Source organism: Hemitrygon akajei, chromosome 10 (assembly GCF_048418815.1).
Source record: "Hemitrygon akajei chromosome 10, sHemAka1.3, whole genome shotgun sequence".
Classification (NCBI taxonomy): Eukaryota; Metazoa; Chordata; class Chondrichthyes; order Myliobatiformes; family Dasyatidae; genus Hemitrygon; species Hemitrygon akajei.
The window spans coordinates 74,748,156-74,761,772 of record NC_133133.1 but is presented as its reverse complement, the minus strand read 5'-3'; positions in this window follow the sequence as shown (position 1 = coordinate 74,761,772).

Genomic DNA, 13,617 nt, shown 5'->3' with positions numbered 1-13,617 from the left:
AAGAGGGCAGACTGTTGAAGAGAAAGGTGCCTCCGATTCCAGAGTAGTGCAGACTAGCATAGTCAGCACAGATGTATTGAGGTTGCTGGCCTCCAAGAATCTACGAATTGGGGTTAGGAAAGGCCCACTCTGCCCCCCAAACCCTGCCCCAGCACCCTGTGATATTGTTCCCGATCCGATTGGTATCAAATTTCTCACCTACTTTCACCTTTTTAACTATCAAGAATCTATCGGCCTCAGAACAAATTCTGCTCATACCTCCCTTTGAGCCAATGTGCTCCAAATATGCACTGTGCTCTGGGAAAAACAAGAATGTCACCTGGTCTCCGTGTTATATGGGAGACCCGTTCTTTGGATGATTACTGAACTTGACAAAGTTGAGCTGGGGTCCTGTTTCCCTTACCCTCACCTATTGATTCCATTGAGAAGTGTAGGTATGTTTGTAGATTACTTGGCATCTCCACTGGGTGGGCTCTGGGCAATGTCCAAATCTAAACTCCCACAAGGAGAATGTTAAATTTGATCAAGGCTCAGAGATGCATTTAAATGGTAGTGATGCAGAATCAGTGTCTTCAGAACATAGTTGGTGAGGAGATTTTTAAAAATCTGCATTTGTGAGAAGAGTTCTCAGTCTAATTTTCTGTCATGTTTACTTCATTTTTGATTAGGTATTCTGAAGGTTCCTTCTGTCATGAACACGATGGAGTGCATGTTACTAGATAGCAGGAATAATTCCTGGCATCCCTTGGGGCATGCAAGATTAAACATTTCTCAAACGCACTGAGGCTATGCCTGGCAATCACCGTGCTCACTCAGCTGGGGATACACAGTCACTGTCTTTGATCACCTGTGGCCCAGATGTGGTCCCTGCACTTCAAATACTTCAGCCCAAAGGCACAGCCAGATATCCTTCAAGCCTTGTGTGCAAAGGCTCATCTTTCTACCTGATCTCTCCTCTGACCCCGAACCATCCCATGCACAGCAACAGACATCATACTTTGGAGGACTGACAAAGTAAAAACCAACCTGTATTAAATAAGTTATAAAGGTCTTCATGATTATTGAAAGAAAATTGTTTCTGTGTCCTTGTCGAGCTTTGTTTTTCTCCACCTCACTTCTTCTATCTTTGACTCGGGGAAGCCAGCCACTCCATCAACTTAACATGAGAAGTTTATTCAGGCACCAAAGGAACCAGAACAGATCCAAGAACTTGCTCAGAGATCATCCATGACAGCTAGAAATTATGGATGAGGTGAGACAGTAGATACCCCACTATGAGCGGGTGGAGTTCAAGAGATGGGGCAGGCTTCTGGGTGGGGAGGGTAATTATTTTCCCATCATTTTGTAACCCCCTGGGTCGCTTCAGGCTCGCTCAGCTCATTCTCGTCTAGGGTGAGCAGCCTTCGGCCCCGCCAAACTGGGTAATCAGCTGGTGTGGATGCTGTGTGATGTCCCCGCCTCGCCAAAGAACAAACAGGACACCATATGCGATTAAATGATTATAGTTTATAAAGATTACTATAACTAAGTAATTAATAATGATACAGTATACATGAAGGAAAAGAAAATAAAGTAAAGGTGCCAAACTTATCAAAGTCCAAACCACTTCATGCACAACCGTTGGAGCTCAATTACTGAAGTCTTCTGGCCACCATTCGATCCCCTCCGAACTCCTCGACTCGCAGCTCAGGACCACCCGAAGTTGTCAACCAAGCACATCTATCTTCGTCTCCTCTCCTCGGGGTACCTCCTGGCCTTGGACCCCGCTTGGGGTCCGTTCCTCGCCCAGTTTACAGCATCGCATTCTCTCTCTCTCACCCCCTCACGCCGATCTCCCCAAAAGCCTGCCAACAATAGCTTACAGACTCAGAAGAAAGAACAACATTAATCCCAATTGGTTTACAAAGGAATACAATTCTCGTTATCAGTAAATTTTAACCCAAACAAGCTTCCAGCACTCTCTCGCAACAAAGAAGCATTCCTACTTTTAACAAAACAAAGAAGCCATTTTGATTAACATACACAGTAACAAATAAAAAGAAGAAACCCCCCTTTAGAGTTTGATGAAGTGACTTGATGTAGTTTGATGCCCTTTGGTGTTGGATTGGGTTTAGTTTAACGTCGATGTGAACAACCCTGATGAATCTCAGCAAATGGGAATGTGGGTCGGACATGTCAGGAATGGATCTGGATCGTGCAGGGCAAAGCTACACAGCTGCTACAGTCCAACCCACCTGTTCCCATTCTGGGCTGCAGGTTCTGGTCTAAAAACAAACTGCTCAGTGGATCGGGCAGCATCTATGGAGGTACTGGGATGTCCCACTTTCCAGCTGAGACCCTGCTCAAACCTGTTTATAATTCACATATCCAAATGGAGGAAGCCACTAGTATGCTGAAGCAACAGACTATTGTGGAGATGTGATCCAGTATTTTAATAAGTCCAGAGAATTTGGATGTTTGATAGTCTTGATGCATGAGCTTAGTAGGCCAAAGAGCCTCGTTCCCTGGACAGAAATATTTAATATTCTCACTACATTTAATTAATGTCCTCCAATCAAAGTAGATAAAACTCCACTTCCTCTCATTATTAAACTTTAACTGACAGGGCTGTCACTGCTGCATCCCCCAGTGAATCTGCGAGCGATGGTGTATCCCACACAGCCTGGTAATGAAACAGCCCCATCACAGGAACCAAGTGGACAAGTTTAGTGTGAGGCCAAGTATGTGCACTCTGGGTGAAATTGTTTGGACTTCAGTTATCTTGTCTGAGCTGAATTATCAATGATCAGCTAATGAAAACAACAAGAGCTTGACAGCCATCAGGCATCGGCTGTTAAACGGCATCACACAGATGTCAGGCATGGTTGTGTCCAGTTAGTGAAAACCTGCCCACTTGGCCACCAGTGGCATCACCTGCAGCGAGACCTGCACGTCAACATCCCAGGATTTATCATTGTACGACGACTCAAATACGTGACAAGCCAGAGGCTGGGTATCCGATGGAAACATCAGTCAAACTCTGATAGTCAAAATCAAATCATGAGAAGAATTAGAGATCACTGGAGGAATAGAAAAGTGGACATTAAATAAGTGTGGTATGAGACAATTAAATGTTTGTGTCCAGGGAAGAGTCCGTACTCTCATACAAGTAACAGAAAATTAGTGTGCAGGTGTGGGATGTTGTTAAGCAGGGTGAATGAAGCATTCATCTTTATTGCAAGGGGATAGACCTTCCTATAATTCTCCAGGCCTTTGATCAGACCACTTCTGAAGTCAGGTCTTGTCATTTCATGAAGGGTATATCTGACTTCAAGCAGTTTGGCAGAAATTTTAGAAGGTAAAGGAAGATTGAGTAGATCGGGAGAAACTGAAATTTGAAAGAATAAGATTTTATTGACGTATACAAGACACTGAGGGTCTTTACAAAGCATACATTGAAAAGATGTTTCCCTGATCAAAGAATGCAGAACAAGGTCAATAATCAGAACAGTATTTAGGCCGGGCTAGAGGGACTGGATAGCCAACTGCTGTCCCTTTTCTTACATCTGATCATGTTCAATTTTATTGTCATTGGCAAACATAAGTAATACAGAAAGGCCATGAAAATTAGCTTTATTTTGCAGTAGCAGCCCAGGCCATTACACATATTTGATGTATTTAAGCCCTCTTCATTTCTGGATGGTCTGCAACAAGAAGTCTTATTCTGACAGCTGGTGACGCTGGTGTTCCCCGCATCTAAAACAAAGACAGTAAAGTGGGAGTATGATACCAGATCATTATAGCCGTGGGTTAATCAGAGAACAAGCTCACTGCCGCAATTTTCTGCGGCTGTCCAAGTATCCGAGGAATCGTTCAGCAATGGAGGCTGCATCAGAAGTCACAGAGATATCTGTAGCAGATGACTTGTGTGATGGCCAAATGAGAGTTGACTGCTCAGGCTTCATCACCCAAAACAGGAAAGAAACTAATATTGTGTCAGAGATAACTAACCCTTGTCACATGTCAGTGGACACAAGTATGGATGAGAAAAGCAAAGATAGTCTACAAGATATGACTGAAGTAGGAAGAGTTCGCCCCAAATCCTCAAAGTTTGAAGGTGCTCCTGTTTTCAGTGCAATACTGTTTTCAGCAAAGTGAATGGTTCCAGAGTATTGTGAATTAAGTAACCAATAATTTTAAAGTCACTTTTGGAAAATATATCAGAAGCAGAAAAACATGCATCTATTTAGAAACAAAAGACAGATAGCAACTTAATATTAACTTTGAAGATAAACTAGCATGTATTTAGCAGTTGTTATGAACTTGTTTGAAAGAATCACTCTTGCAGCTTCTGTGTCAGACTACTGTACATTGGCATTGATTTTCCCGAATGAAATTCATTTGATGATTTATCTCATCATTGAAGTGGCAAACCATGCTGTGTAAATACCAGTTGTTAAGCTTCATTACAGCAAAATGTATCTCATTGGCTGTCAAGTGTATTGTGGTGTTTCAGGTTCATGACTCTGCAGAAATCGTTTTTTTAAAATAAGGGTTTTAAGGAATTAAACGATTATAAGACCATAAGATATAGGAGCAGAAGTAGGCCATTCGGCCCCTTGAGTCTGCGCCACCATTCAATTATGGGCTGATCCAATTCTTCCTGTCATCCCCACTCCCCTGCTTTCACCCCATACCGTTTGATGCCCTGGCTAATCAAGAACCCCTCTATCTCTGCCTTAAATACACCCAATGACTTGGCCTCCACAGCTGTTCATGACAACAAATTCCACAGATTTACCACCCTCTGACTAAAGTAATTTCTCTGCATCTTAGTTCTAACTGGACATCCTTCAATCTTGAAGTCATGCCTGCTTGTCCTAGAATCCCCAGCCACTGGGAAATAACTTTGCCATATCTAATCTGTTCAGGCCTTCTAACATTCGGAATGTTTCTATGAGATCCCCCCTCATTCTCCTGAACTCCAGGGAATACAGCCCAAGAGGTGCCAGATGTTCCTCATACGGTAACCCTTTCATTCCTGGAATCATTCTTGTGAATCTTCTCTGAACCGTCTCCAATGTCAGTATATCTTTTCTAAAATAAGGAGCCAAAACTGCACACAAAACTCCAAGAGTGGTCTCACGTGTCCCTTTTAGAGCCTCAACATCACACCCCTGTTCTTATATGCTATACCTCTAGAAATGAATGCCAACATTGCATTCGCCTTCTTCACAACCGATTCAACCTGGAATTTAACCTTCAGGGTATCTTGCGCAAGTCCCTTTGCATCTCTGCATTTTGTAATCTCTCCCCATCTAAGTAATAGTCTGCCCATTTATTTCTTCTGCCAAAGCGCATGACCATACAATTCCCAACATTGTATTTCATTTGCCACTTCTTTGCCCATTCCCCTAAGTCTCTCTGCAGGCACTCTGTTTTGTCAACACTACCCGCCCCTCCATCTATCTTTGTATCATCAGCAAATTTAGCCTCAAATTCATTAATACCGTAGTCCAAATCATTGACGTACATTGTAAAAAGCAGCGGTCCCAACACCGACCCCACTGGAACTCCACTGGTAACTGGCAACCAGCCAGAATAGGATCACTTAATTCCCACTCTCTGTTTTCTGCTGACCACCCATGCTAGTAGCTTCCCTGTAATTCCATGGGCTCCTATCTTGCTAAGCAACCTCATGTGCGGCACCTTGACAAAGGCCTTCTGAAAATCCAAGTACACCACATCTACTAAGTCTCCTTTGTCTACCCTGCTTGTAATTTCTTCAAAGAATTGCAGTAGTTTTGTCAGGCAGGATTTTCCTTTCAGGAAACCATTCTGGCATTGGTCTATCTTGTCATGTGCCTCCAGGTACTCTGTAATCTCATCCCTAAACGATCAATTCCAACAACTCCCCAACCACTGATGTCAAGCTAACAGGTCTAGCGGGGTAACAGTTCCAATTATAATGAGAAGACTTTGAATCAATTTATAAAAAGGGATTCAAAACTTTAAAATGTAGAGGAACAGAGGGGGTTTTTGGTTTTCATCCATAGATCCCTTGAAGTTTCTGTGCCAAGTTGATAGGGCGGTTAAGAAGGCATATGGTGTGTTGGCCTGTGTTAGCCAAGGGATTGAGTTCAAGAGCTGCGAGAAAATGTCGCAGCTTTACAAAACTCTGGTTAAACCAAACTTGGTTTCTTGTGTTCAGTTCTGGTTACCTCGTTATAGGAAAGATAGAAACATAGAAAACCTGCAGCACAATACAGGCCCTGCAACCACTATGCTGTGCCAAACATGTCCTTACCATAGAACTACCTAGGCTTTACCCATAGCCCTCTATTTTTCTAACCTCCATGTAGCCATCCAGGAGTCTCTTAAAAGACACTATCGTTTCCACCTCCACCACCACTGCCAACAGCCCATCCCACGCTCATACCACTCTCTGCATAAAAAACTTACCCCTGACATCTCCTCTGTACCTACTTCCAAGCACCTTAAAAATATGCCCTCTTGTGCTAGCCACCCTGGGAAAAAGCTTCTGACTATCCACATGATCAATGCCTCTCATTATCTTGTACACCTCTATCAGGTCATCTCTCATCCTCCGTCGCTCCAAGGAGAAAAGGCCGAGTTCACTCAACCTATTTTCACAAGGCATGCTCCGCAATCCGGGCAACATCCTTGTAAATCTCCTCTGCACCCTTTCTATGGCTTCCACATGCTTCCTGTAGTGAGGCGACCAGAATTGAGCACAGTACTCCAAGTAGGGTCTGACCAGGGTCCTATATAGCCACAACATCGTCTCTCGGCTTTTAAACTCAATCCCACGATTGATGAAGGCCAATGCACCATATGCCTTCTTAACCACAGAGTCAACCTGCACAGAGGGACCCCAAGATCCCTCTGATCCTCCACACTGCCAAGTCTTGCCATTAATGTTATATTCTGCCATCATATTTGACCTACCAAAATGAACCACCTCACACTTATAAGGGTTGAAATCTATCTGCCACTTCTCAAGCCAGTTTGGCATCCTATCAATGTCCCGCTGTAACCTCGGACAGCCCTCCACACTATCCACAACACCCCCAACCTTTGTGTCATCAGCACAAAGATGTGGAGGCTTTATAGAGGGTGCAGAGGAGGTTTACTGTGAGGCTGCCAGGATTAGAGAGCATGTCTTATGAGGATAGGTCGAGCAGGCTAGTGTTTTTCTCTTTGGAGAGAAGGCCATTGAGAGGTGTACAAGATGGTAAGATGCATAGAGTGGACAGCCAGAGAGATTTTCCTTGGGGCAGAAATAGCTAATATGAGTGACATAACATTAAGGTGTTTGGAAGAAAGTTTAGGAGGGATGTCAGCAATAATGTTTTTTTTACACAGAGTGGTAGCTGTGTGTAACATGATGCCGGGGTGATGGTATGCTCTACATTCAAAACCAATAGAAATTTTCTCTGCAGTGTTGCAAAGACTTTGTGCATACAGGGGTTGGGAATCTATGGCTGCCGTGCCTCCGCAGGGTGACGTGGAGAGTAGGTGGAAGCAGGCAGTGACAGGGCACTGTGCCAGTGGATTGGGATGGTTCAGAAATTTTAACTTTGGCAGGATTTGGGTGCAAATTGCACATCCCAAGTTCCTTTCTGGCAAGCTTAGAACTCTCAGGAGCCCTGTCTGATCTTTGCCTCCTAAACCTATCTGTTCAAAATGGCCGGGTTGCACCGGAACCGTAAGAGAGCCAATATCCTGGCTGGGAGGTTTGCTAATGCTACTTGGGAGAGTTTAAACAGGAAGGGGAAGTATTGAAAGGCAAAATCCAGATAACAAGTATGATGGGTCAGACAGTTTGAAGTGTATATATTTTAAGGCTAGGAGTATTCTGGGCAATGTTGATGACCTTAGGGCTTGGATCAGTACATGGAACTATGATGTTCTGGCCATTACAGAAATGTGGTTGAGAGAGGGACTGGATTGTGAGATTAATATACCACGTTTTCGAAGGTTTAGAGAAGATAGAGAAGGAGGTAAAAGTGTGTGTGCTTGTGGAAGGGGTGGTGGAGTTGCCCTACTAATCAGGGACAATATTACTGCTGCACTCAGGGGAGATATAATGGAGGGTCCAGCCACTGAGTCCATTTGGTAGAACTCAAGCATAGGAAAGAAACGATCACACTGATGAGATTGTACTACAGACCCCCGCCCACTCCCCCCACTAGCCACCGGGTTATTGGGAACAGATACATAAATAGATTAAGGAAATGAGAAAAATGATAGGATTGTTGTCATGGAAGATTTCAGCTTCCCTGATATAAACTGATTTAGTGCAAGAGGGACAGAATTTGACTGGTGCATCTAGGAGGGTTTCATAAATCAATATGTGGATGGCCCAACGAGAGGAGTGGCTGCACTGGACCTGGTGTGGGTGATGAGCCTGGCCAGGAACTGACCTTTCAGTGTGTTGGCAGTTCGGGAACAGTGACCACAACTCCTTGACTCTCAAGATAGCTATCGATAAGGATCAATATGGTCCTGGTAGGAGAACTTAAATTAGGGTGGGGAAAATTACAAGGGCATTAGGCAGGAACTAAGAATAGTTAACTGGGAACATCTTTCGTTTAGCAAGTCCACATCAGACATGCATTTAAAGATCAATTGCACAGAGTACAGGAAAGCTATGTTCCTGTTAGAAGGAAGGACAGGGATGGAAAGATAAGAGAACCTTGGGTGTCCAGAGAAATGATGAATTTAGTCAAGAAGGAAAAGGAAAAGTAGGTAAAGCTTCAGAAGTTAGGATCGAATAGAGCTCATGAGGACTGTAAAGAAGGAAGGAAAGAACTGAAGAAAGGAATTAGGAAAGCCAGGATGGGCCATGAAATGTCTTGGCAAGTAGGGTTAAAGAGAATCACTGACTCCAAAATGCTCATCCATCAACAGAACTATTACCTGACGAGGTTTATTGCTGAGCACCAGATCCAATATGGCTATCCTCTAGTCATTCTATCTGCGTATTCCTGAACACATTTAACAAATTCTGCCCCATCTCATCATTTTGCACTAAGGAGGTGCCAATCAATATTAGAGAAGGTGAAGTCACCCATGACACCAACTCTGTTATTTTTGCACCTTTCTAAAATGTGCCTATTAATCTGCTCCCTAGTGTTTATGCTGCTACAGGGGCTGGGGGTGGGTCTATAAAATACTCCCAAATAAAGTGATTGCTCTTTCCTGTTTCTGACTTCACCTACACTGACAATCCCTCAACAATAACCCCTTTCTGAATTCACCTACACTGACAATTCCTCAACAATAACCCCTTTCTGACTTCACCTACACTGACAATTCCTCAACAATAACCCCTTTCTGAATTCACCTACACTGACAATTCCTCAACAATAACCCCTTTCTGAATTCACCTACACTGACAATTCCTTTAAGAATGCAGTGGACCTGATCTGAGACATCCCTGACCTTGGCACCTGGGAGGTGATAGACCATCCTGGAGTCTCTTTCACTTCCACAGAATCTTCGGTCCGTCCCCAAAACTATTGAATCCTCTATAACTATTGTTCTCTGCTTCACCTCCCATCCCTTCTGAGCACAGAGCCAGACTCTGTGCCAGATACCTGATCACTGTGCTTTTCTCCTGCTAGGCAATTTCTAGCCCCCTCCCCCAAAGTGTTACATCAACCAGTAAGTGATTTGTTCCTCCAGCCTAAGTGTGGCCTCATCCCGACAGCTGAGGAGGCCATGGATGGACATATCGGAATGGGAATGGGAAGTGGAATTAAAATGGGTGGCCACAGGGAGATCCCATTTGTTCTGGTGGATAGAACATAGGTCCTCGGTGAGGCGGTTACGCCGGGTCTCACCGAATAACAAGAGGCCACACCGGGAGCACTGAACACAGTATACGACTCCACCAGACTCACAGGTGAAGTGTTGCCTCACCTGGAAGGACTGTTTGGGGTCCAAATTATAGTGAGGGAGGAGGTGTAGGGGCAGGTGTAGCACTTGTTCTGCTTGCAAGGATAAGTGCCAGGAGGGAGATCAGTGGGGAGGGATGAACGGAAAGCAGAAAGTGGAGGGGGCATGGAAGGAAAGATGAGTCTGGTGGTTAGATCCAATTGGAGGTGGCAGAAGTTTTGGAGAATTATATGCTGGACGTGGAGGCTGGTGGGGTAGTAGGTGAGGACAAGAGGAGCCCTGTCTCTGGTAGCGTGGCCGGAGGATGGTGTAAGAGCAGATGTGCGTGAAATGGAAGAGATGTGGTCCCCACCAACATCCGTGACACCGCACATGCTTTGGATCTTTTCAAGGATTTCAAGTTCCCTGGCTCCCACCATCTTATTTTTACTATGCATGTCCAGTCCCACTACACCTCCAACCCCCACCAGGAAGGTCTCAAAGCTCTCCGTTGCTTTCTGGACACCAGACCTAACCAGTTCCCCTCCACCATCACTCTCCTCCACTTAGTGGAACTTGTCCTCACTTTAAACAATTTCTCCTTTGGCCCCTCCCACTTCCTTCAAACAAAAGGGTTAGCCTAGGGCACTCACATGGGTCCCAGCTGTGCCTGCCTGTTTATCGGCAACGTGGACCAATCTACGTTGCAAGCCTACACTGGTGACCATCCCGCACTTTTCCCATGCTACATGAACAACTGCATTGGTGATGCTTCCTGCACCCGTGCTGAACTCATTGACTTCAAATACTTTGCCTCCAACTTCCAGTCAGCCCTAGTCCATTTCTGAAACTTCCCTTCCCTTTCTCAATCTCACTGTCTCTGTCTCTGGAGACAGCTTATCCACCGATGTCTATTGTGAACCAAGAGACTCTTACAACTGCCTGGAATTTACCTCGCCACACCCTGCTAATTGTAAAACGCCATCCCCTTCTCTCAATTTCTCCGTCTCTGTCACATCTGCTCTCAGGGTGAAACTTTTTATTCCAGAATGAAGAGATGTTCACCTTTTTCAAAGAAAGGGGTTTCTCTTTCTCCACCGTCAATGCTCCCCTCAACCGCATCTCTTCCATTTCACGTACATCTGCTCTTACCCCATCCTCCTGCCACACTACCAGGGATAGGGTTCCTCTTGTCCTCACCTACCACCCCACCAGCTCCTCGTCCAGCACATAATTTTCCAAAACTTCTGCCACCTCCAACTGGATCCCACCACCAAGCACATCTTTCCCTCGCCCCCCACACTTTCTGCTTTCCGCAGGGATCGCTCCCTAGGCAACTCCCTTATCCATTTTCCCCTCCCCACTGATCTCCCTCCTGGCACTTCTCCTTGCAAGCTGAACAAGTGTTTCACCTGTTCCTACACCTCCTCACTCACTACCATTCAGAGCCCCAAACAGTCCTTCCAGGTGACGCGACACTTCACCTGTGAGTCGGCTGGGTCATATATTGTGTTCAGTGCTCCCCATGAGGCCTCTTGAACATTGGTGAGACCCGACGTAGATTGGGAGACTGCTTCGCCGAGCATGTTCCGCCAGTGGCCACCCATTTTAGTTATACTTCCCATTCCCATTCTGATACGTCCACACTTAGGTTGGAGGAACAATACCTTATATTCCGTTTGGGTAGCCTCCAACCTAATGGCATGAATATTGATTTTTCAAACCCAGTAATGTCCCCACCCCCCACTTTCACCATTTCCCATCCCCTGGTCCCTCATGTTATCTCCTTGCCTGCCCATCACCTCCCTCTGGTGCTCTTCCCCCCTTTTTTTACATCCACGGCCTTCTGACTCTTTCACCAATCAACTTTCTAGCTCTTTGATTAATCCCTCTGCCTTCAAGTTTCACCTATCACATTGCATTTCTCTCTCCCCCTCCCCCCTTTCAAAGCTACTTCTCAGCATTTTTTCTCCAAAGGGTTTCAGCCCAAAGCTTTGACTGTACATTTTTTCCATAGATGCTGCCTGCCCTGCTGAGTTCCTCCAGCATTTTGTGTGTGTTGCTTGGATTTCCAGCATCTGCAGATTTTCTCTTGTGAAGGAATTTAAAAGAAACTTCTTCACCAAGTGAGTTATGAGGATACAGAAGTTCTTACCTCAGGAAGTATTTGAGTAGTAACTGATGCATTTAATAGAAAACATGAGGGAGGAGGTGAGCTGATAGAATTAAGTGAGGAAGAGTAGGGTGAAGCATCTTTACTCTGGTGGAGGGGTTGGGTTGAATGATGCGTGCTGTATTATATGTTGGTGACACACTCTCCGGACTGAACCTGCCATCTGTGAAGGGGAATTTACTGTCAAAGCAAAATAGATATGAGAAGAAACTTCATGTTCACTGAAACAAATGTGTTTCACTCCATTCTTCTGATTCTGATGAGGAAAGCACAAAGTACGTCCAGTTTCTCCTCTATAGCATCCGACTCACTTGAAAATTGTGGAAGTAAAATTATTGCAACTGATGATATCCTGTACTCCAGTGAAACTGGATAGTTGGCAGATGTGGTGAATGGCCAGGCAAGACCAATGTATTGTACCTGTAATGTTGGGTGTTGGGTTGTTCCAGAACTCAGAAAACTCAAATACAACAAGTACACTCAAAAACTTCTATAGTTGTACCACGGAGAGCATTCTGAGAAGCTGCAGAAGGTTGTAAATCCACTCAGCTCCATCTTGGGTACTACCCTACAAAGTACCCAGGACATCTTTAGGGAGCAGTGTCTCAGAAAGGCAGCATCCATTATTAAGGATCTCCAGCACCCAGGGCATGCCCTTTTCTCACTGTTATCATCAGGTAGGAGATACAGAAGCCTGAAGGCACACACTCAGGAATTCAGGAACAGCTTCTTCCCCTCTGCCATCCGATTCCTAAATTGACATTGAATCTTTGGACACAACCTCACTTTCTTAATATACAGTATTTCTGTTTTTGCACATTTAAAAAAAATCCATTCAATATACGTAATTGATTTACTTGTTTATTTATTATGTTTTATTTTATTTTATTTATTTATTATTTTTTTTTCTCTCTCTCTGCTATATTATGTATTGCATTGAACTGCTGCTGCTAAGCTAACAGATTTCACGTCACATGCCGGTGATAATAAACCTGATTCTGATTCTGATTCTGAACTACAAGACTCAGTCCCATGAAGTGCCTTTATGTAACAGCCTTCTATCCTGACGTCCTTATGTATAGAATTACCTGCCTGAAAGACATGACGTATCTCAGTACATGTGACAACAATGACCCAATTGCTTGGAGACCAGATTGCTTGAAATGAAATTAATTTAGTAGGTTCTATTTCCTGTTCCAGATTAGTGCCCAGGATGCAGATAAGTTTGCCCCATGTATTTTTCTCCAGGGTGGGGATAGTTTCAGTTTGGTATTGCACACCAACTGAAAATGAAGAATTATGTTCATTTGAGAAAGGATGGATCGACTGACCCATGGTAGAATCTGATATGGACTGAAGTAGGTTTGATTTGGTTTGTTGTAGGTGGGTTTTACAAGGGTATCATGAGCTGGGATAGCCTGAATAGGGCTGGATGTCACTACCCCAATTGAACTGAATGAAACAGTGCTGTAGTTGGTAGATTTAGATGGAGGGAATGGGTTGCGTAGGGAAGAGATGGAGTAAATTAAGTTTGTTGAATTGAGTTGGTTTGCATAAAGTAG